The sequence below is a fragment of the Sinocyclocheilus anshuiensis genome, unplaced genomic scaffold (assembly GCF_001515605.1).
Source record: "Sinocyclocheilus anshuiensis isolate Anshui unplaced genomic scaffold, SAMN03320099.WGS_v1.1 scaffold306, whole genome shotgun sequence".
NCBI classification, from domain to species: domain Eukaryota; kingdom Metazoa; phylum Chordata; class Actinopteri; order Cypriniformes; family Cyprinidae; genus Sinocyclocheilus; species Sinocyclocheilus anshuiensis.
In genome coordinates, this window is record NW_015544175.1 from 710312 (window position 1) to 738210 (window position 27899).

Consider the following 27899-nt stretch of genomic DNA (forward strand, 5'->3'; position numbering starts at 1 on the left):
AGACTGGAATGATGACATGCCCTTTGCCCTGACTGCTGGCGACCTCTTTCTCGTGGTCTAGGATACTGAGTTTAAAGTAGACATCTGATTTTGAAGTCTGAAACTGCACAGTAGCACTGTGATCACTGGAGACTTTTACCACATGCCTGGCAGGAAAAACACACAAAGTTTAGATCAGTCTTGATGCAACAACTGACTGTCCAAAATCTCTCTTTCACTGTAATGGTGTGCAAAGCTAAAACCTAAATAGTAACTTGGAGCTCTGCAGTGCTTACAAAATAACTTTAACATAATATATACATATTAGCTATTACGCTTTATGTGTGTGCTAACCTGCAGATGATGCTCTTTTGATTAGGGATGTAGTAACATTTGAACTCTTTTACAGAAAAGTTATTGCTTGGTGTTTCTCTGGCCAGCTGTGGCAGGGGTTCTCGGCAGCCAATTAGACGCATTCGCCATTTTCCTCCAATCACAGGCATGTCTCCGGTATGTGCCTCAGCTACAAACGTATAACCGCCCTATGGAGGGTGAAACAGAAGACATACAATATAAAAAGTGAATGTATAAGTTTAAAAAAAGAAAAAGAAAAAACATGGAGAGGAGTTGTCCTGTTGACAGAGACAAACCTTATTTGGGGTGTATATATATGGCTCCACCCTGTTAAAGACTTTGGGTATCTACTCTAAAGTGTCATTATTGATGACATGCACAATACATACAGGAAGAGGGCAGAAGATCTTAGGAACAAGCAGCATGTTTTTAGGAACATGAAACACCTACCTGGAAATAATAATAGACAGGAAAAATAGCTTAAACAAGTATACAAGCAAACATTGAGCTCAATGCATTTTATTAATAAAAGTTTTTAGTAAACTATTGTTTTGCTGTAAGTGTAAAATGAGTGTTCCTGACCTGAAGATCAGAATCCAGGAGTTTGCTACCTCTGGTATGGGCACTGAATAGTCAGTGAACGTTATTCTGTTGCACTCATCCTCTCCACAGGGGTACAGCTCTGCTATTCCTTCACCATTAGCAACCATGTGTCTACCAGAAACACATACTTAGTACTGGAAAAAGATTCAAGCGGACAAAAACCGACCTATGACACCCAGATTGTCAAGAGTCGACTAGGTTAGGCTACAAGCGCTGGGAGAAGATACCACCCACCCACTGAGCCCAGACACATGCCACATTCACCCCCCAGGCCAGAGGTCACTCTCTACAGACCCTCCCGCCCGCATCTAAAGCCAGGCACACAGGCAGTAAACAGCAGATGGTACCACCGAGAGACACAATGGAGGAGAGAAATTATTCTTCAAATTGAGTAATTCACCTCAGTAAAGATACGGCATGTTTCTCTAGATCTGATTCCACGGGAGCCCACATCTGCTGCAGAGTTTTAGCGACGTTCAAATTTTCCTTGGTGCCTAAGAACACATGAACAAACATGAGCACACAGTAATAAGCACTCATAAAAACCCACAACGTTCACCTTGGAGCTGTGAAACTGGACTGGATAACATGGTTAGATTTGGCCCAGTTTTAGATTAAAAGATGATGCAGAAAAGCCTCTGTGACAGATAAATTAACTCAACACAACTCAATCCCTCTGCTTCTATAATGCCAATCATTTTACCAGCCAGGTCTGGTTTTGTTCATTGAAATATTCTTCTCTCCTCTCACATAAAATTATATTTATTATATCTGCCCATCTACTGCCAAATGAGAGCTAGAAAGAAGACCAAGGTGAGTCTCCTTTTACCAGCTTTCTGTGAAGATAAAGCATATATATATATATATATATATATATAATATATATAATTTTTTTTTGTTTTGTAGTATTTTAATGTGCTTTTGTCTTTTTTTCTTTTTTTTTGGCATTTCATATATTTGTAGTAATTTTAGTACTTCGAAACAAAACACAACACAAAATAGTAAGAATTAATGAGCTAAAGATTAAGAATAAAAGATAAGAACTGAAGCTAGTTTTGGTTCATGCACAACCAGATCATAATATTAAAAATGTGGAATAAATTCATAGTTAAGTGGGAAAATCTTTTAAATCGCACCGGTTGACAATTTGCTCCAAACACACAATCAGCAACGGTCGTTTTTTTTTTTTCATCCATTCTCTGTTCTGGAAATGCACACAATCTGCAGAGTTTTAGCGACGTTCAAATTTTCCTTGGTGCCTAAGAACACATGAACAAACATGAGCACACAGTAATAAGCACTCATAAAAACCCACAACGTTCACCTTGGAGCTGTGAAACTGGACTGGATAACATGGTTAGATTTGGCCCAGTTTTAGATTAAAAGATGATGCAGAAAAGCTCTGTGACAGATAAATTAACTCAAAAAATCTCAATCCCTCTGCTTCTATAATGCCAATCATTTTACCAGCCAGGTCTGACTTTGTTCATTGAAATATTCTTCTCTCCTCTCACATAAAATTATATTTATTATATCTGCCCATCTACTGCCAAATGAGAGCTAGAAAGAAGAATGCCCCTAAAATGAAATTAATTTTGCACTTACAGGTAGGAGACAAACCGTTCTGAGGCTCATTTGTGAATGGAAGTCATAATGACAGAAACTCTTATGGAGAACGATATAGAGAATAACATCAGCCAAGGTGAGAACACAGTGTCACCTTGTACCAGCTTGCTGTGAAGATAAAGCATATATATATATATATATATATATATATAATATATATAATTTTTTTTTGTTTTGTAGTATTTTAATGTGCTTTTGTCTTTTTTTCTTTTTTTTTGGCATTTCATATATTTGTAGTAATTTTAGTACTTCGAAACAAAACACAACACAAAATAGTAAGAATTAATGAGCTAAAGATTAAGAATAAAAGATAAGAACTGAAGCTAGTTTTGGTTCATGCACAACCAGATCATAATATTAAAAATGTGGAATAAATTCATAGTTAAGTGGGAAAATCTTTTAAATCGCACCGGTTGACAATTTGCTCCAAACACACAATCAGCAACGGTCGTTTTTTTTTTTTCATCCAATCTCTGTTCTGGAAATGCACACAAATTGCATTGCAATAATTGCACTGTTAGTAATGCTTGAAATATTGGATGAAAATTCTAAATATTAAAATAGGGGTGGGGGTTTATATGAATGTCAGTGGGGGTTTTATATGAATGAATGAACAAAGTCAGACCATTTTGTTTTGGCCTTAAATCTTGAAATTACACAATCTAATTAAAAAAAAACTGCTCATGCTATATGTATGTAGCATCTTTAGTTGTCTCTAATTTTAAATGGCTACAAATATTAATATTTAAGTCCAGTTCAGCCTGTTATAGAGCAAGGAAACATTTAGTTCCTGTATTCCTTTATTCATTCTTGTCTCTTGCTTAAACAATAAAAAAAATGACAACTGGTCTCAGAATCAGCCCTTTTGCTTGTAACAAAAAATAAAATCAGAAAAAAACGTGGAAAATCATGATTCATCCATCCGCACTTTCAAAGTCTATTGAATAGAGTCCTGTTCATCTGTGTGTGACTGCTGGATCTACACTGTAATTTTCACACAATAAATGAGTTGTTTGAGGTAAAAAGAGCTTGATGAGCAATACTAGGATCTTTAGAGACTGCTTGTGTGTTTTGACTCTTTGAGCTTCCCGGATGCTATTGCTTCCTGAAATATTCATTATCTTGCTTCCTCTCATACTTTCCCGTCATCCTTTCCGATACTGCTGTATCTTTCTTTCTTTTTTTTCTTTCTTTCCTTCTTTCTCAATTTCCCTCGGCCACTTTCCCTGACACTCATGTTGTCAAGCTGGGGATGGAGTGATGCTTGGAGGTATGGAGCCAGATGGAGAGAAAGAGATGGAGAGGTGTGTTATTCTCTCTGCTGTCATACTCGCTTAGAATGACTGGCAGCTTCATTGATAAATATGAGCTCCAGGGCCTTGCAACTCTCTCTCTCGCACACACATAAAAACCCACAGAACAGATGTCAGACATAACTGACCACTAGAGAATGGGTATGAATCAGATCGCAAAGACAACTGGCATAAATTCTTGAATTCACAGTCTCTACTCTTCCATTTACACCAGGTATCATTATATCTATTTCAGGTAAAGCTGGACTTTACCTGGTCTTTCTGCAGTGACGATCTCTCTGACTAGGTATCCTTTCCAACCTGCCTGCAACACTGTGGCTGCCTGTATTCGTTGTCTGTGGCCTGCCTGTCATTCCAGCGCTCTGGAGTGTCATCTTTTACAGGGAGAAAAAACACATGAGTACATTAAGTCAGGATGAGCCACATGCTGTAATAGGTGTAATAGAGACTCCGTTAGCCCCACATTCACCTGATCGTGATTCGTGCATCCGAGACTTTATCATTGCTGCCATGTGGTGATGGGTCTCCTGTCAAAGTCTGTACTGCAAACAGCTCCTCAGAGGTCAGTTTCCGCCCCAGAGCAGAGCAAAACATATGATACACAGCCTCATTGAACACCTGTATGAGACAAAAATAATAGACATACAAGCATACAAAATATGTATGAAAGCAATATACAGTCAGTGCCAGGACAAATTACTCAATTGTCCCTTACTAAGGGGGTCTTTGGTATGCAAAGACATAATAAACAGGAAAATAATCAGAATCAATGATGCAAAATTTATCAACTATGAGACAAATTCAAATTCTGATGTAAATTCAGTTTAGTAGTGACAAAATAAATGTGAGTTGCACGGTTTTGATAAAATAAAACAAAACAACAAAAACAAAACAAAAAACACAAACAATACTAAAATTTTATTTAAAATGAACACATTTGTCACTGTTACATTTACCATAAATGTGGGTTGCTGTTTTTGTTGAAACAAAAAACGAATTAAAAAAATTAATTTAAAATGACCTCCACTTTAACAACTAAAAATTAATTAAAGATTAAGAATGAAAAAAAAAAAAGAGTTTTAAATTAAACTAGAAATTCAAAAGATTAGCAATGACATTTCACGGCAACTCGCTGGTTCAGTGCTGTGAACATTGGCGATGAGTCATAAAGCTCAGTTCAAAAGAGCTCAGTTTCAAATTCTGAAAGAATTAAAATAATGAAGGTATTTCAGTGGCTGTTAAAATTCAAAAGGAAATGCAAAATAGTTAATTCATATACAACGTTTTGGTTTACACAGTGGTCTGACAGAGGGTGCAAGACGCCGTCCCATAGCACCAGCCCTGTGTATAACCCACCCTTTGTTGCTGTATGCCTACACCATGGGTCTTCTCGAATTCTTTGGTGGTTGATGGTAGTTCCTCTGGATCTGAGAAGCAGCTAATCACTTGACCCAGGGCTTTCATGATCATTACAGCCTGTTCACAAAACCTCAGACTCTCCTAGACAAAGGCAGAAAAGAAACATGAAGCGCAACAACTGTTTGTTTGTTTGTTTGTTTGCATTAAGCCAATGACACCCTGAAGTTTGTGGGCAGAGGAATTATCATATGGTTGCCGCTATACAGAAAAGGTGCTACTGATACATTTACAATTAATTGACTAGTCGATGCAACTTAGAGTGTATGTGTGTGTTAATTTATGCATGCCTTGTCAAGGTGTGACATAACAGTCTCCTCATCACCAAACACGAAAGAAGACATGCTGAAGAGATGTAGGTGGACGGCCAATGAAGCACTTGTGTGCACATGAAGAACATGACGCATAATGAGAAAAAAAAATGATGATTAGAAATATCAGAGTGTGAAATTTTATAGTGTTTTTTAAATAGTTGTTGCTCTGTAGTGTTACATCGTAAAACTGAATACAGTAAGTTGATCTAACTTTAATCGAATTTAATCGCTGGATCTATATGAACTATCCATATCTCTTTTTACAGTCATGCCTTCACACTTATAACCAGGAGTAAATGCTAATGCTATTGGAATCATATATCATGTGATCATCATATGGCTAAGAGTGAAGCACATATGGCCTATTAAGACTGAGGTAGCAAAGAAGCTTCTCAGGTTTGGATTTGGCAGAATACTCCTAATTCACAACTTCAAATTAGAAGACTGATTTGCAAGATCATGCACTGTTACTAGTGAGGAGGTAGGGATTTCGTACATGTACAGCAGGTTGCAGTCAGCAAAATCTCCTTTGCTTATAAAAGCTATTATTACAATTTCAACTGAAGTTGCTCATATGCCTTTTAAGCACCCTCATAAACCCCCATAGAACTGGGTCGGCTCTGCAATAACATATTAGCTTTACATAATTAATTTGTCGATAGAAATCAGGAATTCTCATCACTGAGGGGTGAGGTGGAGAGAGTATGAACAGTATGAGGTAGAGACAGAGGAAGAGAGATAGCCTTTTGGTAAAATCTCTGATTCTTTTTATTTCTTTTTTTCTGAATGTATGATCGGCAAAAACAATTCAGATGTGCCTACACTTGGCACACACTGTACTTCCATTCCTCACAACCTCATTTGCATTGCTGTCAACAATTAAATATGGTGCTACCTTTACTAAGGTCTATTTGATCATATAGTGACCTGAAATAGTGCAGTAACTTAAATAATTAATTTTTTTAATTTTACATCATCACATTTTTTTGAACTTAAACAAACTAAACTAAAAACTATAACTTCCTCTAATTTTGAATCATTGATTTTAGTGTGTTTTTTTTGACATTTGAAGTATACTTACAATTACAAAAGATGTTTTCTCTCTCTCTCGCTCTCTCTTAAACTAATGAATACTTTTTTCAGCAAGGATGCATTAATTTGATCAAAAGTAACAGTAAAGATATTTATTTTATATTTTATTTCTATTTCAAATAAATGCTCTGCTTGTAAACTTTATATTCTGAAAAAAAGTACCATAGTTTACACAAACAAAAATGAGCACAGCAGTTTTCAACATGGATAATAATAAGAAATTTTACTTGAGCTCCAAATCAACATATTAGCAAACTAGCATAATGGCTGCTGAAAATTCAGCAATTATAATTCAGCAAAATATATTCAGCAAATATAGTTACCCAGGAGGAAGCGAAAGCAACACAGCTTTACTAGCAGTAGTTTGAATATGCACCACAGGGAGTTCAGAGACGATGCTGTTCCACAAAAAAGGCTTAGCTGTTAGAGAACCAGGCCTGGCTGATGACTCCTTTTCTGAACACAAAACAGACACACACTTTAGACCAGATCCTTGTTGTTGTGAACAGACAAACTGAGTGTGTATATTATGTCTACGTGTCCTTACTCTCTTCCACACTCTCTCCCCAGTGCACCAAAGCTGAGAAACCAATTACAATTTCTGTGGGTAACAGACTATCTACAAACAGGAAGTGAGTACCTTTCCCAGCTGCAGACTGAGAGAAGCAAGAACAATGGACAGAATGGGACAGCATGAGCACATACTGCATTAATGCATTTCGGTTTTGTATGTATCTCAGAAGACAATAGAACACACACACACACACACACACACACACACACACACACACACACACACAGAAGAAATTGTAGTTTTGGAGTTCTTGCAAAACTGACAATTGATTTGAGATAGAGAAAGACAGCAGAATGTGTACCGTCAAAATAAAAACTGAAAACTGAAAATTTCAGTTGGGAGTTTATTGTAGAACAGAATAACAGCTAAGCATAAGACACACACACACACACACACAATTACATAAACTCACACTCACAGTAATTACCAAATATTAAATCAAACCACATGTTCTCAGGGGATAAGGTTTGAAAAAAGTCCAGCTCACCTGCATTACAGCAAAATGCGGAGAGAAGAGCATGGTTATCAAAAACCTCCCATCGTGTGTGTATGTGTGTGTACAAATCCAGTCAAATCAAAATCAGGTTGTCTAGCAGGAGCGGACACAGAGTGGGTGGAGGCCACAGCATTGGACAATGCAGCAGCAGACAGTCGAGAGGAGATTGAGTTCTAACAGAGAATTGAGTCACTTTCATGTTCTTTCCTAATACAACACATCCCTCCCACCACAGATACCATAATTATACCAAGCACTATTACAAATGCCACAACAACAGGTTTAGTTGATTTTTGTATTAGGTGTTTTTATGATAATGTATTCTGAATGTCATAGATACAGTCAGCAAGGGGGCCCAGCCCACCCATAGAGGAAAACAAATTACAGTTACCATAGCTACGGGCTCATGGGGAAAATTAAGAGTAATAGGGAAGTATGCATTAGATTTAGATTTTGTTTTTAAATTCATTAAGTAAACTCTTTGTGTGTGGTTGTGGCACTTTAAATTAACTGTTTTTTAGCCAGTCAACTGAACCAAAAAAAAAAAAAAAGCTAAAATAATAATTCTGGTTATCCCTAAATCTCGCCTTATATGGCATGTTGCTTACTGTATCCATCTACAGAGGTTTATATTAGCATTCAAAAAAAATATTTTTTTCAGCAAGGGCAAATTAAATCGATCAAAAGTGATAGTAAAGACATTTATAATGGCAAAAGATTTCTATTTCAAATAAATGTTGTTCTTTTGAAGTTTCTATTCATTGGTGAATTCTGAAAAAAAGTGCATCACATATATTAAGCAGCATAGTTGTTATTGTAATAAGAAATGCTTCTTGGGCACAAAATATGTATATTAGAATGATTTCTGAAAGATCATGTGACACTGAAGACAGGAGTAATGGCTGCTGAAAATTCAGCTTTGCCATTATAGGAATAAATTACATGTTATGATTTATTAAAATGGAAACTAGTCATTTAAATTATAATAATATTTCACAACATTACTGTGATTACTGCTTTGTTGTTGCTACTCTAATGATGTAATTATAATCACATCCCAAATGTAAAAGCAAAAAGAATAAAGTATACATTAGTAAAAATATTACTCTGCAGGCATATATAATATTAAGTTTGTCTTTTCCTTCAAAACCCTACCTTAAAGTGTGATGTCTTACACTGATGTGCATAAGTATCTGGCTTGTGAAAAATCAGCAACGTCCTGCAAAACACATGATTATTAGCATATTGTAGCCTGCAGCTTAATAGGAATTTTAAAAAATGAGGCATTAATGTAACAAAATAGCAAAGGATTTGCATAATATGGCTTACACCAGTGGTTCTCAATTCCAGTCCTCGCTTACCACCGCTCTGCATATTTTGCATATCGCTCTTAACACACCTGATTCAGATAACCAGCTTGTTAGAAGAGAACTGTGTTCCGATTGACATGGTCCCTACACAGTGTTCATTGCTCCCTACTCCCTGAGTATGGGAAATCTGTTGAAATTTACTTCAGTTCGGAACATTCATTAACGGATTTGCACTACGCCACGGCCTGCAGTGTCTCAACACACACAGACGAAACTTCCTAGAGAAGTGTGAAATGATATATCTCTGTAAATAAATACAATTTAAATTCAAGTCTCGCACACTTTAATGCCCTTTGAATGGAACATATACACTCCCTTCGAACTGGAATCATGGCAGAATATCCTGCGATGTCCACTTCGCAGGGCACTTATGGTCGAAGAGAACAAACATCTGAAGTGATAAGAGAAACATACTAAATGTGCACAGGGGTGGTATGCGAGGACTGGAATTGAGAACCACTGGCTTAGATTATTGCTGGAGATGATTGACCCTTACTGGAAGCATTTAGTGAAGTTGTGCAGGACCACCCAGGTCTCCAGCAGTGGGGGTTTGTCTGACACTAATGCATCCTGGGACAGAAGCAATACACCACTGGACTCTTTAGCTGTCTGCATCCTCTCCTTATCTTTTCCGTCTGTCTCTTTGTCAGGGCCTGAAGTTGACTCCACTTCTTCCATATCTTGGAGATTGAAACAAACATTTTTTACACAATAGTCTATTTCAAAACAAGTAAGCAATAAAATTCTGGTAGGAATACACATTAGCGACCTTACCTTTTTCAATGCTGAAATAGTAAGGTTGTATTACAATATCAAGTAATAAAGGCCTGAAGTGATATGTACATTTCTAAAGAAATGTTAGAAATGAGATTCTCTAAATAAACAGAGAAATATGGGTACTACAGACAAAAAAAAAAAAAAAAACCAATAAAACTTTACAATATCAAGTAATAAAGGCCTGAAGTGATATGTACATTTCTAAAGAAATGTTAGAAATGAGATTCTCTAAATAAACAGAGAAATATGGGTACTACAGACAAAAAAAAAAAAAAGCAGTAACACTTTACAATAAGGTTCCATTAGTTAATGTTAGTTAATGTATTAACTAACATGAACTAGCCATGAACAGTACATTTATTACAGTATTTATTACAGTATTTGTTAATGTCAGTTAATGAAAATACACTTATTCATTGTTAGTTCATGTTAATTCACAGTGCATTAACTAATGTTAACAAGCACAACGTTTGATTTTTTAATAATGCATCAATAAATGTTGAAATTAAAATTAACTATGATTCAAAAATGCTGTAGAAGTATTATTCACTCTTAGTTAATGTTAACTAAAGTAGTTAACTAATGAACCTTATTGTAAAGCGTTACCATAAAAGCTATTTAGTGTCTTTTTCTTTTTAGAGCTCTTTCAAATATCTATGGAAATAAATCAAGAACATTTTCTGTAAAATAACATCTTATTGACAATCTTACATTTTTAGCATTGTGTAGCAATTTGTCATTATAAAGACCTAATAATGGGACTTAGATGCGCGCTGTTGGGGAGGATACTCAAAATTTAAAGTGATGAAACGGAAGTAGTGACAGATCTTTTGTATTGTGTATTGTATTGCGCATGCGTCCACGTGAAACGGATTATTGAAAAGAAATAAAAAGTAGGGCAGGACGTGCTTCTATGCATTGTTGTTGAATGGATAGGGGCAGACTTACAACTTATGCATGGATGATTTTTCCACAATAAGATAAATAACATGCATTTAGAAAATAGTGAATTTTTAATTTCATGATGACTGTAAAAATGTTAAACTTCATGCAAGCAACTACTTTGAGAATAAAAATTATACATTCTAAACCAGCATAAAATAGTTTTCTACGATAGATTAGCTTTCTAGGCTGACAGGGACTTCTGTGCAGGGAATCAAATGAATCAGTGAATCATTTGTGTTTCATCTGTGCACATATGTTTATTGTCCCAGCAATGAAGCAACAATAGCGTTTTGCTGCTGCAACTTCTTAGAAAAGCAGTGTTACTTATTTTAAAAACAGATAAACTAATGTTACGCTACTGAAAAATGTGGTTAAGTTAGCAATAACTCCCAAACATTGCAAATGAGTCATAAAAAAAAAGAAAAGAAAAAAAGACTTTTCATGAAGATACCATGACTAACTCAGTGGTACCACCATTTAGCCAATCAGGCACTGTATTGAATTTATAAATGCTCTTTTATTGGTGTCACTCAATTCTTTATGCCAATTTTGCGAAATACTGTTATATATTGTAGCTTAAAGTCATTACACTCAGCGTGCTGTCCTGACATATTAGACCATGATAATATAGATGCTATAGCAAAGCCATTCACTCCATTTACTTATCCACAGGTGTTACTAAGCAATACACTGGGCTCTCTGGGAAAGCACATAATTGGCCTGCCGTGATGAGGGGTGAGCACATGATCATGATCACAGAGATAGAGATGATGCCATGCGTCTATGTGTGTGTGCATCTATATTTGTGCTGATGAAAAGAAGATGGATTGGATGGAGGAAGAGAGGGATAAACGAGAAAGTGCAATTTTGAAGGCAGCCAGCTATCATATCATTACAGCAGCTATTAGCCTCACTGCTCTGATGGCTAAACAATGACTTGAGGGAGATAAGTGAGGCGAATTATCATCTGCCTTTACAAATTCATTCTTTTCACTTCACTTTCATTGTATTGCACATTGTTACGGAAGCACTCAATTGAAAATGAGTAATGCTTTCCCAATCTTCCAACTGAAAAAAGCTTGTAAATGATGGCATGGATTATCTGAATAAAATTATTTCGCTTGAGGTGTCCAGGTAAGCTTTCAACCTCAAAATTATTGCTAACTGCGATAGATAAAAAATCAGAAATCAGGAAATCAGAATCAGCTTTATTCGCCAAGTGTGCGCAAACACACAAGGAATTTGTTGTGGTTTTTAAGAAGCTCTTGGTACATACATGCATGCATACATACATACATATTGTCACGCCCCTGGACTCTTTGTGTTGTGTTTTCCCTCCCCAGGTGTGCCGTGTTCCCTTTAATTAGTCATTCCTTGCACCTGTGTTTTCCCAATCACCCAGTGTTTAAAAGCCCCAGTCCTTTCAGTCAGTGTTTGTCGGTCCTCAAACATCATTCCTTGTGTTCCAGTGTCTCCTATGTTCCCTGTGTGGTCATTAAAGACTGTTTATTGAAGTTATCTCTGTGTTTCCTCGTTCCTCGCGCCTTGCCTCCCGAGAAGTGTGACACATATATATCTGACATGAGAACAGAAACATTTAAATAAGACTTAACAATAAATAATAATGTATATGAATCTGGAACAGAAGATTTATGTACAGATTTGTGCATTATTTACTCTATATATACAGCTGTATATAAAATATGCATTTGTATTTACATAGTACTTGAGAGAGAGGCAATAATTAGAGAAGGAGAATGAATTACAGGCATGATTTACAGAACACAGTTAATAATTCCTGTGTTAGATGTTTAGGCTGGAGATGGCACGGGGGAAAAAAAACTGTTTTTATGCCTAGATCAGGGTTGGCAAACGTCGGTCCTGGAGAGCCGCAGCCCTGCAGAGTTTTGCTCCCACCCTAATTAAAACTCACGTTATAGAAGAGCACAGAACTGACTCAATAACAGCTGAGTAAAACTGTGTCATATGCGCCTGTGGCAGGTTGAAATTTTTCAGTTGACGAAGGAAGTACAAGCTCTGCTGAGCCTTTTTCACGATGGAGTCAATGTGAGTGTCCTACTTCAGGTCCTGTGAGATGGTGGTTCCCAGGAATCTGAATGACTCCACTGCAGCGACAGTGCTGATGACTGTAGTGGCATCTGCAAACTTCAAGAGTTTGACAGAGGGGTCTTTAGAGGTGCAGTCATTTGTGTAGAGAGAGAAGAGCAGTGGGGAGAGAACCCAGCCCTGAGGAGCTCCAGTACTGATGGTGCGGGTGTTGGATGTGAGTTTTCCCATCCTCACTAGCTGCTGTGCCACTCTTATCTCCCTATTTAGTGTTTATTTGGCCTGTTTGTACAAGTCGTTGTCCCCACTCCTGTAGGCATCCTCTTTGGCCTGGCGAAGCTGTTTGAGGTTTGTACTGAACCAAGGTTTGTCGTTGTTAAATGTTAAATAAGTCCTGGTGGGTACACACATGTCCTCACAGAAATTAATGTAGGATGTCACACTGTCAGTAACTCATCCAGATCAGTAGCTGCAGCCTCAAAAACACTCCAATCAGTAAGTTGGAAGCAGGCCTGTAAATCCTGCTCTGTTTCAACAGTCCATGTCTTTACAGTTTTTATTACAGGCTTAGCAGATTTGAGTTTCTGCCTGTAGGCTGGTAGAAGATGAATCAAACAGTGATCAGAGAGTCCCAGCGCTGCTCGGGGGACAGAGTGGTATGCATCCTTTCGTCCTTTTTCTTGTCCTCTGCTGTTACCTGGGGGGAAATGGAGGGATAAAAAGTGCACAGGGTGGGCTGGGAGAGACATGGCAGAGGAAAGCAGTGTAGACAGAGGACGTCCACATTCATCCAGTCAGCATCCGCTGAGCCCGTTTGGCTTCCAGAACCCGATGAGAAATCCTCTAATCTGACATCTGGACTCGCACCAGAAAGGGTTTTCTCCTTCAATTAACTGCTCACAGGAGAGCGGGTGCCATAAACATTAAGGGCACTCAAATGGTGACAGGATCAGGGGACATGGGTTTGATTAGCATGGCAGTCTGTACTCGCTAACTGAGACACCTTTTTGTAAAATTATTCAAATTTTCTTTTTTTTTTTAACTCTTTAAGTAACCCGTTGTGATTCCATGGAAACAATCCAGCTGAAGGCCTGAGAAACCTCTCCAATGTGCTTTTTCTCCCATGATTGAACCCAACCTCATGTCACTTAGAAAGCCTTTTAAAGCCTGAGGAGTCGTCCGACAGTGCAATTTAAATGTGGAGGACAATTAGGGGCTCTCTCTATGCCACGTCTAACGAACGACAGCGCCAGTGATTCAGAGATAGACTGTGACTCACCACAGATCTGAGGAGGAATGGAGGAATGGAGAGCAGAGGGGAGTGAGTGGGATAGGGAGAAGAGAAGAGAACCAGCAGTCTAGCAATTTTAAATGTATTTTTTTAATATGGTAGTAAACACCTCAGGTTGCATTCCATACATTACTGCGGTAAACCAGCTACTGTTCATACCTAATGCAGCTTACAACATTGTCAAAAACTCATTATAGGTCTAAAATATATCAGGTGACTTCAACCAAAAAAGAAAACTGTATGACTTTATTCTCTCTGTGGAACATAGAACAAGTTCTGAGAAATGTCTCAGTGTTTTGTGTCCATACAATGGAAGTCAGTGGGCTCCAATGTATAAATGTTCAAAATATCTTATTTTGTGTTCCTCAGAAGAAAGTAAGTCATACAGTTTTAGAATGACATGAGGGTGAGTAAATTATAACAAGCATTCCTTTATTGTCCTCATTAAATCAACCACATATTGTTCCAAACCCCTGAAAAACAAATGAAAAAACAAACAATTTTTGAACATAAATTGAAATTGAACAAAGTGTCACTCAAGCTTCAAAAAGAACATAAAAAGCACAAACACTCTTCTCTCATTAACACTAAGAAGATACTTTTTTATTTTTTTTAGTTAATTAGTAATTTAGTTATTAATTTTCCTTTTTTTTTGTTCTATTTATGTTTTTTTAATTTATTTTTTATTTTTTAGTTGAAATAATTTTTGGACATAAAGCTTATTTTAGTTAGTTGCCAAGGCAACATCTCTCATTTTCATTTAGTTCTTTATTTCAATTATCAAAAATGTTAATGTAAAAAAAAACACTGTAAATAGGCTGGATGTCATAATTCTTGTGTAAGTCATATTACTTCTTGTGTAAGAAACAGACCAAAACTTATCCAATGGTTTCAGAAGACTTTGAATAAGTGAACATGATTCGTATAGATACATTTTTGATACTTATTTGTTGTGACAGCCCCAATTTTCATTCATTTTCATTATATGGAAAAGAGAGGCCAGGATAAATAAATAATCAGTCAAATTTTGTGTGCCATAGAAAGACATACGGGTTCAGAACCACTGTAAATAATGTAAGCAAAAGACATTAATGATTTTATTTGTGGGTGAACTATTCCTGTAAGGGTACATCAATCCAGTTAGATCCCACAGGCACACACGGACACTAATCTTACAAACTACACGGAAGCTATTTGTCTCAGTCCGATCTAAGTTGAACCCCTTGTGAGACATCCACGCTGATGACTGACAGGCTAATTGTGCTGCTTTTTATATCATTCCGAGGACATGACCTGTCATTTTATGCAACGAGGCACGGGTGTTTTACCATTCTTTCTCTCTCTTATTCTCTATCGCTCTAATGCTGGATCTGCCAGAGGCGCTCTCTTGATTAGGGAGACAGGCAGAGTGACATTGGAGCTGGAAAGAGAGAGGCGTCATAGCCTGTCTCGGCCTCCCGGCCACCAGTCACACTACAGCCAGAGAGCAGAACATTTTGATGCACACTGCTTGTACAGATGGCATAAACTGAAACACACGGCCACACACAGTGCAACCCCTGGAGTACAGTCAAACCCTCGACTGCATCTGTTCAGAGAGAGCAGTCACCATTCATACGACATAAAATAAAGTTCAAAAGTTTGGGTCAGTAAGATTTGAAAGTAATGCTTTTAAATGGATATTTATTATTTGATTGAAAGTGACATGTATAATCCTACAAAATTTATAAATTATAAAATTAATGTATAAATTACCACCATTTCCACAAAAATATTAAGCGGCAGAACTGTTTTCAACATGGATTCTTGAGCACCAGTTCAACATATTGAAAAGATTTCTGAAGGATCATGTGAAGACTGGAGTAATGGCCGCTGAAAATTCAGTTGTGCCATCACAGGAATAATTTATATTTTAAAATATATTATAATAATAAACCATTATTTAAAATTGTAATAATATTTCACAGCATTCATTAAATAAATGCAGCCTTGGTGAGCATAGGAGATCTCTTTTAAAAACCTTTAAAAATCTTACTGACCCCAACTTTTAAATGGTGGTGCACTGATCACACAATACTTGTGATTTAAGATGACATATCCATTTCTTTCAGACATACCTTAGTGGCTTCAGTGGCATCCAGTGTATTAAGACTGTTTTGGGTGATGTCGTTCTTAGTGTTGTCATCTTCACTATCATCCATTTCAGAAAAGGAGGCCAGATTAGAATTATACCCATGCCTCTTTACGCCACCCTGTTCCCTAAAATACACACACACACACACACAGCATTTAATAAGAAGCCTAACTATTTTGTGTTTGTATCCTAAAAATATGTAAAGCAACTTTTTGAGGTTAAACATAAATGTCTCGTGCTCTAAAGAGTTTCAGACTACTTAAGTGCGACTGAATACTGTCTTGTGCTCGAGAGCAGCTCAATGAGAACCTCAGCATAGTTTAGCACTCAGTTATTTTTAGGTGAACTACTCCTTTAAGCTTCGTCTCACACACAGTGTTTCTGGTTGTCCTCCCTTGACAATGCCTACATTAAATTCTGAAAACTATCCCCGGAAATGCATTCTATGATCTGCCAGCAATAAAGGTGTTTATTAAGTTAAACACCTGCATGAGAAGCTTGTAAATTATTCTATACTGCAAGTAAATACATTAGTGACTTTCTCTAAGGGATAGTTTTCAGCTTAGCTTGGCTATATTTGCTGTAATGTAATTGGTACCACAGTCTGCAGTACACACACACACACACACACACAGAAACACAGAGCTTACATGTCATGTGCAGCCATAGTCATGAGTTTAATGTTGATAAAGGGGCTGTAAACTTTAATCAACTGCTCTGGCTTCTGAACAGGGGGTTCTAAAGAGCGTAAACATTAGTTTGATCCATCCAGGGCAATTATATATCATAATATTTAACAATACTAATTATTATATGGACATTATAATATATATCATAATAATAACATAAGAAATTAAAACATATAAAAACACATCTTACCCTTGGGTTCATCAGTAATGTTAGTCTGCTTGCAGGGCCGGATGAGTTTCCATTGAGGAACTGGGGGAGCTTTAGGAGGGGCCTCCAGGGGGCAGTCTCGAGTGCAGGTGAGCAGCACAGGGTGGCTGAAGAGCTGAGAGAGCCCATACTGCCTCAGATTCTCAGACGAATCAGCCTGGAGAACACACCACCCACCACGATCATAGATTATAGAAGAGAGACTTAATAACGGATTAGACAGCCAGTGCTAATCCAAATGCAGCCAAATATTGCTTGAGACTAAGATAGAGGGAGGGAGAGTACCATTTGGGGCAGGTTTGCACATTAATGAGCTTTTAGGTAAGTGTGCCCGGTGGAGGCATCATATCAAACGAACTGGGTGGGGATATCGGTTTAAAGCTAATAAATCGAATGAGCACAATCACATACAGTAGGTGACTCCATTTTTATACTATTCAATGATAATATAATATAATATAATATAATATAATATAATATAATATAATATAATAATAAACAATTGTCATCAGTCATGAAGCAACATTAAAAGTTAATATAATAATAAACTGTTTATATTATATTATATTACCGTTCAAATGTTTGGGCTCTGTAAGATTTTTTTGTGTCTTATTCTCACCAAGGCTGCATTTATTTAATCAAACATACAGTGAAAACACTAATATTGTAAAACATTATTGCAATATAACATAACTTTTCTATTTTAACATTTTAAAATGTAAGTTATTCCTGTGATAGTAAAGCTGAATTAATTTTGTTTTGATTTGTGACAATGTTACAAATCAGTTCTAATATGCTGATTTTTTTTTCAGGGTTATTTAAAGAAAAAAAGTTCACAATAACAGCATTTATTTGAAACAGAAACCGTTTTAAACATTATAAAATGTATTTAATGTCACTTTTGATCATTTTAATGCATCCTTGCAAAATAGAAGTATGCATTTCTTAAAACAAAACAAAAAAAACTTGTAACTTGTAAAAGGTAGTGTATATTCTACAGATTGAAAAACACATCCTTACCATCCTTGTAAGGACTGAGGTTCTTTTCTCCATCAGATGCAAGGGTTGGTAACTGGCACACACTACCATCTGAGGAATAGGACCAGTGGCTAAATCAGAAAGAAAAAAGAAAGAGAAAGAGCACTTGTAAAAAAAATAAAAAAATAAAATAAAATAAAAGTAAACATGAAAGAGGTGTCATTTCTACTTTATATGCATGAAAAACTTAGCAGGCCCTCAAAATCTAAGATGAACTTTTTTCCTGTTGTCAGGCTTCCGTCTCTTTAATACTTAAAGCATAATGAAATGAATGGAGCTCCGTCTATTTTGAATAAGAGGAAGAGAGAATGAGTGGATAGATCAAGGCATGAATTTCAAAGACAAAGGCATGAACAGCGGAGAGGGCACTGTAATCGGTCAAACCATATTTTCCTAATTCACATAGCACACAAACTTCCAGTGTGGAGGAAGGAACAGAGGCACTGCATTATCAATGTTTGATCTTCATCTCCCAAGGTCATCTCTGATCTCTTATCAGGCCATCAGTGCCCTGGCTGTTACATGATCAAGCTCAAGGCCAAAAGAAAGAGAGGGAAAAAGAAAGAAAGAGGCCACACTCAGCTTGTGGGTTAAATTATAAAGTTAATTTGACCACTTGCTCTTCATGTTTAGAAACAGTATATACTGCAAACATATGAAAACTAATCAAGGCACTATCTATAAAATAAAGTATAGTTGATTACTGGGTTCCTGTCACAGTTCACTGTTTAGGAAGCACGCAGGAGGCATGAATAAACGAAAACAGTCTTTAATCCACGGAACACAGGGTACATCCACACTGGAAATGGTAGGAAACACACAAACATAACGAGTAGAACCGACCAACACAGAACGCAAAGGCAAGGACTTAAATACTGGGGATAATTAACAAACACAGGTGCCAGAAATCATAATTAAACTAAACAAGGACAGGAAAAAGACCATATAAAGGAAAACCAGGAACAAAGACAGGGGCAAAACACAACAAAACAGGTCCATGATCCTGACATATCGCCCCCCTCCCGGAAGGTGCGTCCTCGCACCGTAGAACAACAGCGGGGGGGAAAAGGGTGGGAACTAAGGAGGAGGCTCAGGAGGAGGACGGATGTCCGGGAGGGAGCCGGCAGACAGATTCCAGGCAGGAGACGATGGAGGGAGGAGCCAGGGAGGAAACAGGAGGGATCCAAAGCAGGAGGAGCCAAGCAGGACCCAGGCCACAGCCATGATGGCGACCCACGGTGGAGCCGACGGAGGGAGGAGCCATGGAGGAGGAATGGCCACCTACTCCAGGGGGCCGACCAACGGCGGCGGAGCAGGTGGTGGAGGAGCCCGAGGCGGAGATGGAGAGCCAACGAGCCAGGGGGATGCCAAGGATCAGGGGGGCCAGGGTGGAGCCGAGGGCTCCTGTGACCGAGGCGGAGGCAGAGATCCGCGGCGGAGCCGGAGTGGCTGAGGACCAAGGTGGAGCTGGCGGGAGGAAGGAGCCCAACGGAGCCGGTGGGACGGAGCGACGAGGTGCAGCCGGAGGAGCAGAGTCCTGAGGCGATGGCGGGTCGAAGCCCGACCAAGGCGGAGCCGGAAGGGGCTGCCAGGCGACAGCGGTGGAGGAGGCAGGAGCGGGTGGAAGGTCGGGCATTTGTGAGCCTCCGGACATTCAGGGCTAAACTCTGAATCGGGAGCCCCCTCTAGGCTGAACACAGGAACAAGATGGCGGGAATTGCCTCTCCGTCATCGGTGGGCTCGGGCTGATGCTCCGCACTGCAGGGAGATGGTGGGCTGGGCACTGGGGCTGGAGTGGATCTGACGAGATCATCCACGGGGCAGGTGGTGGATGGCGACCCGTTTCTTGCCAGAGTCCACTCCACGAAGGCGACGAAATCCTCTCGAGGACCATCTTCGGACGTCCGGGTAGCTGGTGATGCTAGCTAACAGCTGGAACAGTGAGAGATCTGTCCCCCTGCTCCAGCAGTGCCAGAGTCCACTCCACGAAGGCGACGAAATCCTCTCGAGGACCATCCTCAGACGACGGTGCTCTGCTCGTGGTGAACAAGCTCACGTCATAGAATGAGCAGAGCGCGTCGTCCGGGTAGCTGGGGGTGCTAGCTAACAACCGGAACAGTCTTGTATGGTCCTCGAGAGATCTGTCCCCCTGCTCCAGCAGTAGGAGGAGGAATTCCGGGAGGGTGAAGGGATGCATGAGGGGAACTACGGAAACAAAAAACACTGTACAAAAACAAAAAACAAAAGCGGAGGGTAGACACGGAGGTAACGGTTTTGGTCGGTTCTTCTGTCACAGTTCGCTGTTTAGGAAGCACGCAGGAGGCACGAATAAACTTTAGTCTATTTAGTCTTTAATCCATGGAACACAGGGTACATCCACACTGGAAATGGCAGGAAACACACAAACATAATGAGTAGAACCGACCAACACAGAACGCAAAGGCAAGGACTTAAATACTGGGGATAATTAACAAACACAGGTGCCAGGAATCATAATTAAACTAAACGAGGACAGGAAAAAGACCATATAAGGAAAACCAGGAACAAAGACAGGGGCAAAACACAACAAAACAGGTCCATGATCCTGACAGTTCCCCTCTCTCTCTCTCTCTCTTTTTTAGCAATAGAGGAACAAGTTATTTTTATTTTATATCTTTTTTGTAATTTTAGTAATTTTAGCTTGCATCATCTTAATTAATCTCTCCAACAATTAAAACCAAACACTAAAATGTTGACATTCTAATAACAATAGCGAACTAATAATGTTTTATATCATTTTTATATGTATAATCGATTAACTAATTTTAATAATATTTAGCTTAATTTAAATTTTCTTTTCTTCATTTTCTTCTTAGAAATCAGTATTATTAACCAACCTTTGAGCCCAAACTAGCTAAATCCCACAGAGTGACAGCTCAATTTAGACTGAAACTGCACTTTTTATAAAAAAAAATCATAGTTTTAAACTGTATTTAGGCTTGTCCTAAATGTGATAACAGGAAATGGAAAATAAAACAGATCATATAATATTGGCCACCTGAGGTAGACGGTGAACATTTTCTAAACGGTTAAGCACCTCCTTTCAGAGTTTGTTGAAAAAGAAATAAAAAATTAGGCTATTTTAAAAAGTGCAGGACCTATTTTGTGTCCTATTCATGGAAAATGCCATAAATAGAATGAACAGCGATCATGTGTGTGTATGTTTCAATAAAAGAAACACTGCTTTAGGCTCTGAAGATCTAGGCCACGGTACCAAAGTGATATATGTCAAAGCATGTTATAATTTCCAACCCATTAATTAGTATCAAACACCCAGAAGGAGTGAGAGGAAAACAGAGGGGATGGATCATTAAATGGATTAAAGTACCCTATAAATAAGAGGACAGAGCAAACGAAGGAGAGACGGAATGTTTACGCAGGATAACAAGAGAGAGAGCGAATTTCAGCAGCAAACACTGCATTATCCCAGTGTAATCTGAACCACTCACTTGCAGAAGCCAATTATCCAAAACAGTCTATCTGAACAGCAAACCATTAGTCTCAACAGACTCATCAAATCGTTAGTCTCCACAGACCTCTTGGAAATCCATGTTTGCATGCATACTGACAATTACACCTCCTTATCACAACAGCACTGAGCTTTTCAAAGCAGGTCGGTATACAATTGATGCATATTTTGTATGTGTGAGTGTGTGTGTGCGTGATTCACTGCTCTTTGCTCTCCTTGCATATTTCAGTCATAAACTATACAGTGACAGGATTGACGGTGCTCACCCGAGGCCATGCCAGATAATTCAATTCAGATCACACTACCTGAGAGAAAAACACTGGCGCACTGTTCACAGTCTGACACAAACACACACACAGATTAACACTGCTGCACACTTCTTTGGAGCAAACACAAATACGGTTATGCACACACAAACACAGAAAGGGGGTTGTTTTATTTATTCATGCTCATGGTATACATCTGGCAGTGAAGGTTGTGGCACTGATTCCATAATACATGAACTTGCAGAAGAAGTGATGCATGAAGATGGAATAGGGTGCTACTTGAAGACAAGCAGTGAGACAAGACAGACTGATACATATGGGTCATTTTACCCTTAATGCCCTGCTAAACAGATCTCCATTGCTTTACGGAAAGCTCAATGCCACAGTGGCTGCGAATTATTAATAGCCGTTTTCAAGAAGCATATAGAGTGTTTCCTTTCCTGTATGAGGATCAAATATTCATACCTCAACTACATTTTTCAGAGTGAATAATGTATGGTTTGCAGAGAGGGGAAAAGAACCATATATGAAAATGTCTAGGTATGTATGCACACGTACAACACAAAAAAAAAGAGATTTCAAGCTCACTGTAATTTGCATGGATGGCTTCATTGGGTTGAATGGTCTTTCTGTCTTGGTCGCCAACTTTATTCTTCCTCTTAGCAGACTCTGACAAGAAAGACAGAGCATTTTAATACCAAACCTTCTTAAAAGACCCACAAAAACATGACTTTTTTTGTACTGACATATTTCATATTAAAACAGCAAGTCAGGTGGGACATTTTAAAGGCCGATGCACTTTCGGAAAATTAATTTCCATGATCTTTCCATGACTTTTCTATCCTTTTGTGATGACTGAATATGAATTTTCAAAAAGAGAGATCACACTCACAAAGAGTAATTTCTAATTAAAGAAATAATTTGAGCATTACAAGAAAAAAAATATTGACTACGTCGACTTTTTAGAATATTACACATTTCCATGACAATCACTATTGCAAATTACAAGTCTTTTAGGGTATAACACATTTTCATTACTTTCATAATATTACACATTTAATATATATTATATTATGAATTTCCATGATTTTTTCCATAATACTCATTGGCAAATAAATAGATTGAGCATTACCAGAAAAAATTTGGATCAATTTCCAGGACTTTTCCAGGCCCTGAAATCATGTACTTCAAAATTGTCATTTCTATATTTGCTAAAGGGTTCATTTTTATCAACATTTAGGTGTGCACTGGCATGTAGATGACCTCAAAGCCAATACACACAAACTGAAAGTCATCAAAAATTGATGTCATCTAAAAATGAGGTCTCCACTCTTAACAGCTGGTAACCACAGAGCTTCAGATTGATCATGTGAGGCCTTGAAGATTTTAAGACTAAATGGCTAATAATACCCCTACTCTCACTGAATACTGCCATTGTATCTACAGTATATGCACGAGGTCAAAATGTTACCATCGTACCGCTAAACCTCCACACTGCAACATTCAGAATAAAAAATGTTGTGAATTTAAAACAACATAAACATCATAACTGTGGTTTTCATTAGCCTTTATATTAATTTAATTTTAACAAATAGTGTTAACACAAGGTATCATAGACTGAGAGGCCTCAAATACTTAAACATTTGATATTTTACACAGTCAAACTTAAATGACTTTGAATCCTGAAGCACTCAGACCATTTTAAAGTTTAATTAGAAAACTCTCAAAGAAGAGCCATTTACTCAGAAGGTTATCTTGCCATATTGATTCTCTCATTTACTCTCTCTACCGGTGTCTTTTAATTAGACATGTCACATATTGTTAATAGACAAACGACTGCAATGTGTGTGTCCGTGTCTGTATCTCTGCTCTTAGGTACTGTGGGAGATTCGCTCTTGATCTCGTTCACATTAGAATCTGTTGTCAATAGGTCAGCAGTCATGGTCTCCTCCGAGCTCTCTTCTTCCATCTGGAACTGAGGAATATTGTCCCTCAGAAATTCCCAAATTTTCCCTGTATACCAGGATCTAAGAATGACATTAACACATGGAAGATTAGAGTCTGATGTTTTGATCTCCATTGCTTAATTAAAGTTTTACTGTGAACTTATCTAATAAGTCAATAAAATTGATTAAAGCCTATTTAAGCCTGCAATAGCAAAAGGCTTGTATCAATTTAATGTCCAGTCACAGGATCGATGGATGAAACTAATAAAGCTGAACAAACAAGCCTCTGCGCTTTGGACCAATCAATAAACAGCAATTATATGAAAAACAAGCAATGCTCAATTAACTAGTACAGGTGATCACTACAGCTTGAATAAAGGTCTAAACTGATAAAAACAAATGCAAACAACACACACTCACTCGCTTGTTTTTAACTTGAGTCTTTAACATTTCACATACACTACTGTTCAAAAGTTTGTGGTTGGTAAGATTTTTTAATTATTTTTATTTAATTATTATTATTTTTTTTTTTTTAAGTCTCTTATGCTTACTGTGGCTGCATTTATTTGATCAAAGATACAGTAAAAACAGTAATATTGTGAAATATTATTATAATTAAAAATAATTGTTTTCTATTTAAATAGGTTTTAAAAATGTCATTTATTCCTATGATGGCAAAGCTGAATTTTCAGAAATTACTCCAGTCTTCAGTGTCACATGGTCCTTCAGAAATCATTCTAATATACTGATTTGGTGCTCAGATAACATTTCTGTACTGTGATAACTTTTTTTAGGATTCTCTGATGAATAGAAAGTAAAGAAACTGACACTTTTGATTTAATGCACCCTTGTTGAATAAAAGTATTAATTTCTAAATAAATAAATAAATAAAAACCTTTCTGACCCCAAACATTGCAAAGTTAATATCCCTGGTAATCTTTGAAAAGTTTATTTTCAGTCATCTGCTTGCCCATGTTTTCTAATTTCATGCTGAAATGGTGACAAAATGTTTGGCTATCAGGTGCTACATGGATTTCTTGGACTCTCTTGGCTCTCTGATATACTGGCAAATATGTGATCTGGAATGAAATACGACTACAAGATCCTGCAGTGTTGCAACATGGAGTAAATGACCTCAGGAGACCCTACTTTGATACACACAAAAGCCAAGCCTTGAAAAAAAATGATAGCACTCTAGAAGATATGACAGCAAGATGTGTGGACTCATCTCACAGCAATTTATTTATTTATTTCTCCAAAATACAAGCTTACGTTCTCTGAATGTGTGAACTGGTCTCTGAGGAGTCTATGAAACACGGAAACTCATCAGAGCTTAAATTACAAGACACCACGCCGTGTTTCCCAAAACAGAGCAGATGTGAGAGTTTTGCTGAGGAAGTGACAACAAACTAGAGACACTACAGAAGAGAAAGTTACATGCGAGCTTCACAACAACATTCCTGCAGTAACTCGATAAAGCCGGAACGGCGGTGAGGACCAGCCATTTGTTTGCAGAACAACAACATAGTGTCTGCAGCCCATTTCCTCTTAATAAGGGTGGCAACTGTGCACACTGTGAGGAAAAGAAGGACATTCTGTGGATCGCAGAGCACAGCTAAATGAAACTTGTTAGCAAAGACCACAGACATAAAGACAATGTTATAGGCTGAGAGAACAAACTAATAACTATAAAACTTGTGAGAGACCATGCTAAACATTGAATGCATGAACTGAAGCATTTACATGGATGAACTATTCACAATTACATAAATATGTATTTAGAAAATAAATTGGGTGAATTTCCTTTTCATGTCAGCCTGCTGGTTGTTAAAAAACAGCACACATTGTCTTATACCATATAAGCCATGTAAAAATGCACAGTGCAGAAAAGTTTGGAAATGCCCAAGGCAAAGTAGGGTTTTTGACAATATCAGTATAAATTCGTATCATTTTGTATTTACTTTGCATTTATAAGGGACGCCACAAACTCCATCCAACCATTCTCCAAACTGCTTGATCTATGTAGGGTTGCAGGGAAGTTGTGTACTACTAACCTTAATTGGCAATCAAACTGTAAATCAATAAAGTTGTGCTGAATCTTCCAAAAAAGAAACCTGGGCCACATTTAATCTGATAATCAGGCATCACAACTGCCATAAAGCCATGTCTAACAGTATTTTTTATTATTTAATAAAAAAATTAAAGTATTAATGCTATAGCCTTCAATAATCATTTAAATAACAATGCATTTTAGCCAATAAATGGTAATAATTTATGCTGACCTTTGACTAATAACCTTTGGCAGTCGTGGCCTAATGTTTAGAGAGTTGGACTTGTAACCCGAAGGTTGCGGGTTCGAGTCTCAGGTTCAAATTGTTGTTAGGGGGAGTGAATAATCAGCACTCTCTTCCACCCTCAATACCATGACTGAGGTGAGACCCTTGAGCAACTGCTCCCTGGGCGCTGCAGCAATATGGCTGCCCACTGCTCTGGGTGTGTGTTCACGGTGTGTGTGTGTGTGTTCACTACTGTGTGTGTGCACTTGGATGGGTTAAATGCAGAGCACAAATTCCGAGTATGGGTCAACATACTTGGCCACATGTCACTTCACCTTTTTTTTTTTTTTAATACTCCACTTTGAAACCCACAGTATTTGGAAACTTTAGGAATCCACAGTATGTAACATGTAGAGAGAGATTTTTTAGAGGAAGTGTTTGAAGAGAGCCTTACTTTAAAGGAATGATCTCTGGTATCCAGCCAGTGGGACAGTGGATGACTGTAAACTCTCCAAACTCTCTCCCGGAGCCTGAGACTGGAATACTGGAGAAAGAACACCATAACATCATCGTTACACATCTAACAGGTTACTTGTGAGCTGGACACCCATACAATACATACAAATAGGTTTGGGTACATCCTAAAATACTAGCAATTGTTCTACGCTCAGTAAGGACTGCATGAATATGCACACTCAGTTCCAGTTGCACTATGTATCATTTCAAACGCTGATCTGTGCATGTCTGTGTGTGTCTATGTGTGTGTGTGTGTGTGTGTGTGTGTGTGTGTGTGTGTGTGAGTCTGTGTCTGTGTGTGTGTCTCTCTCTGTGTCTGTGTCTGTGTCTGTGTCTGTGAGTGTGCGTGTGAGTGCGTGTCTGTGAGTGTGCGTGTGAGTGTGCGTGTGAGTGTGCGTGTGGGTGGCCTCACGGGATGCTTTATTCAACCAGTCTGGCAGCTATTAATTAACTGCACGATTTTACTGTTCATCTTCACGCAAAGAATCATTCCATCATTATCACTGCCACACAAGAGGACAAGGACGCTTTAAAAAGAATGTACAGTGGCTTCAGGTGAGTGACGACCAGTGGTGGACGAAGTACACAAATCAAGTACTTGAGTAAAAGTATAGATACGTATAATAAAATATTACTCCAGTAAAAGTAAAAGTACTCAGTTTTCAAGTTTACTCGAGTGAAAGTACAAAAGTACTTGATTTTTTATGTACTTAAGTAAAAAGTACTGATATACAGTAACGAAGTAAAACTACTCCGTTACTGTCCACCACTGGTGACGACTGTGATCGCTTCTATGCCAAACCGCAGTAAAGACTTTTACAGCATATGTGTGTTAATTCCTAAATATGTGTGTTAATTCATAAATAAGTGTGTTTCCTGTTCATATTATTTAGAACCATAAATGATTAAGTGGCTCAGAGACTTCTCATTTCCTAAGCTAGATGAAAGGGGTCATATGATGCTGCTAAAAAGAACATTATTTTGTGTATCTGATGTAATGAAATGTGTTTATGCGGTTTAAAGTAAAAAAAACCGCATTATTTTCCACATACTGTACATTATTGTTTCTCCTCTATGCCCCGCCTTTTTGAAACGCGTCGA

General features: G+C 37.9%; 1 pseudogene; it reads right to left on the reverse strand.

Annotated features, from left to right (window-relative positions):
- LOC107696076 (androglobin-like) overlaps positions 1-27899 on the reverse strand; it is a 46903-nt pseudogene that overhangs the window by 12414 nt on the left and 6590 nt on the right.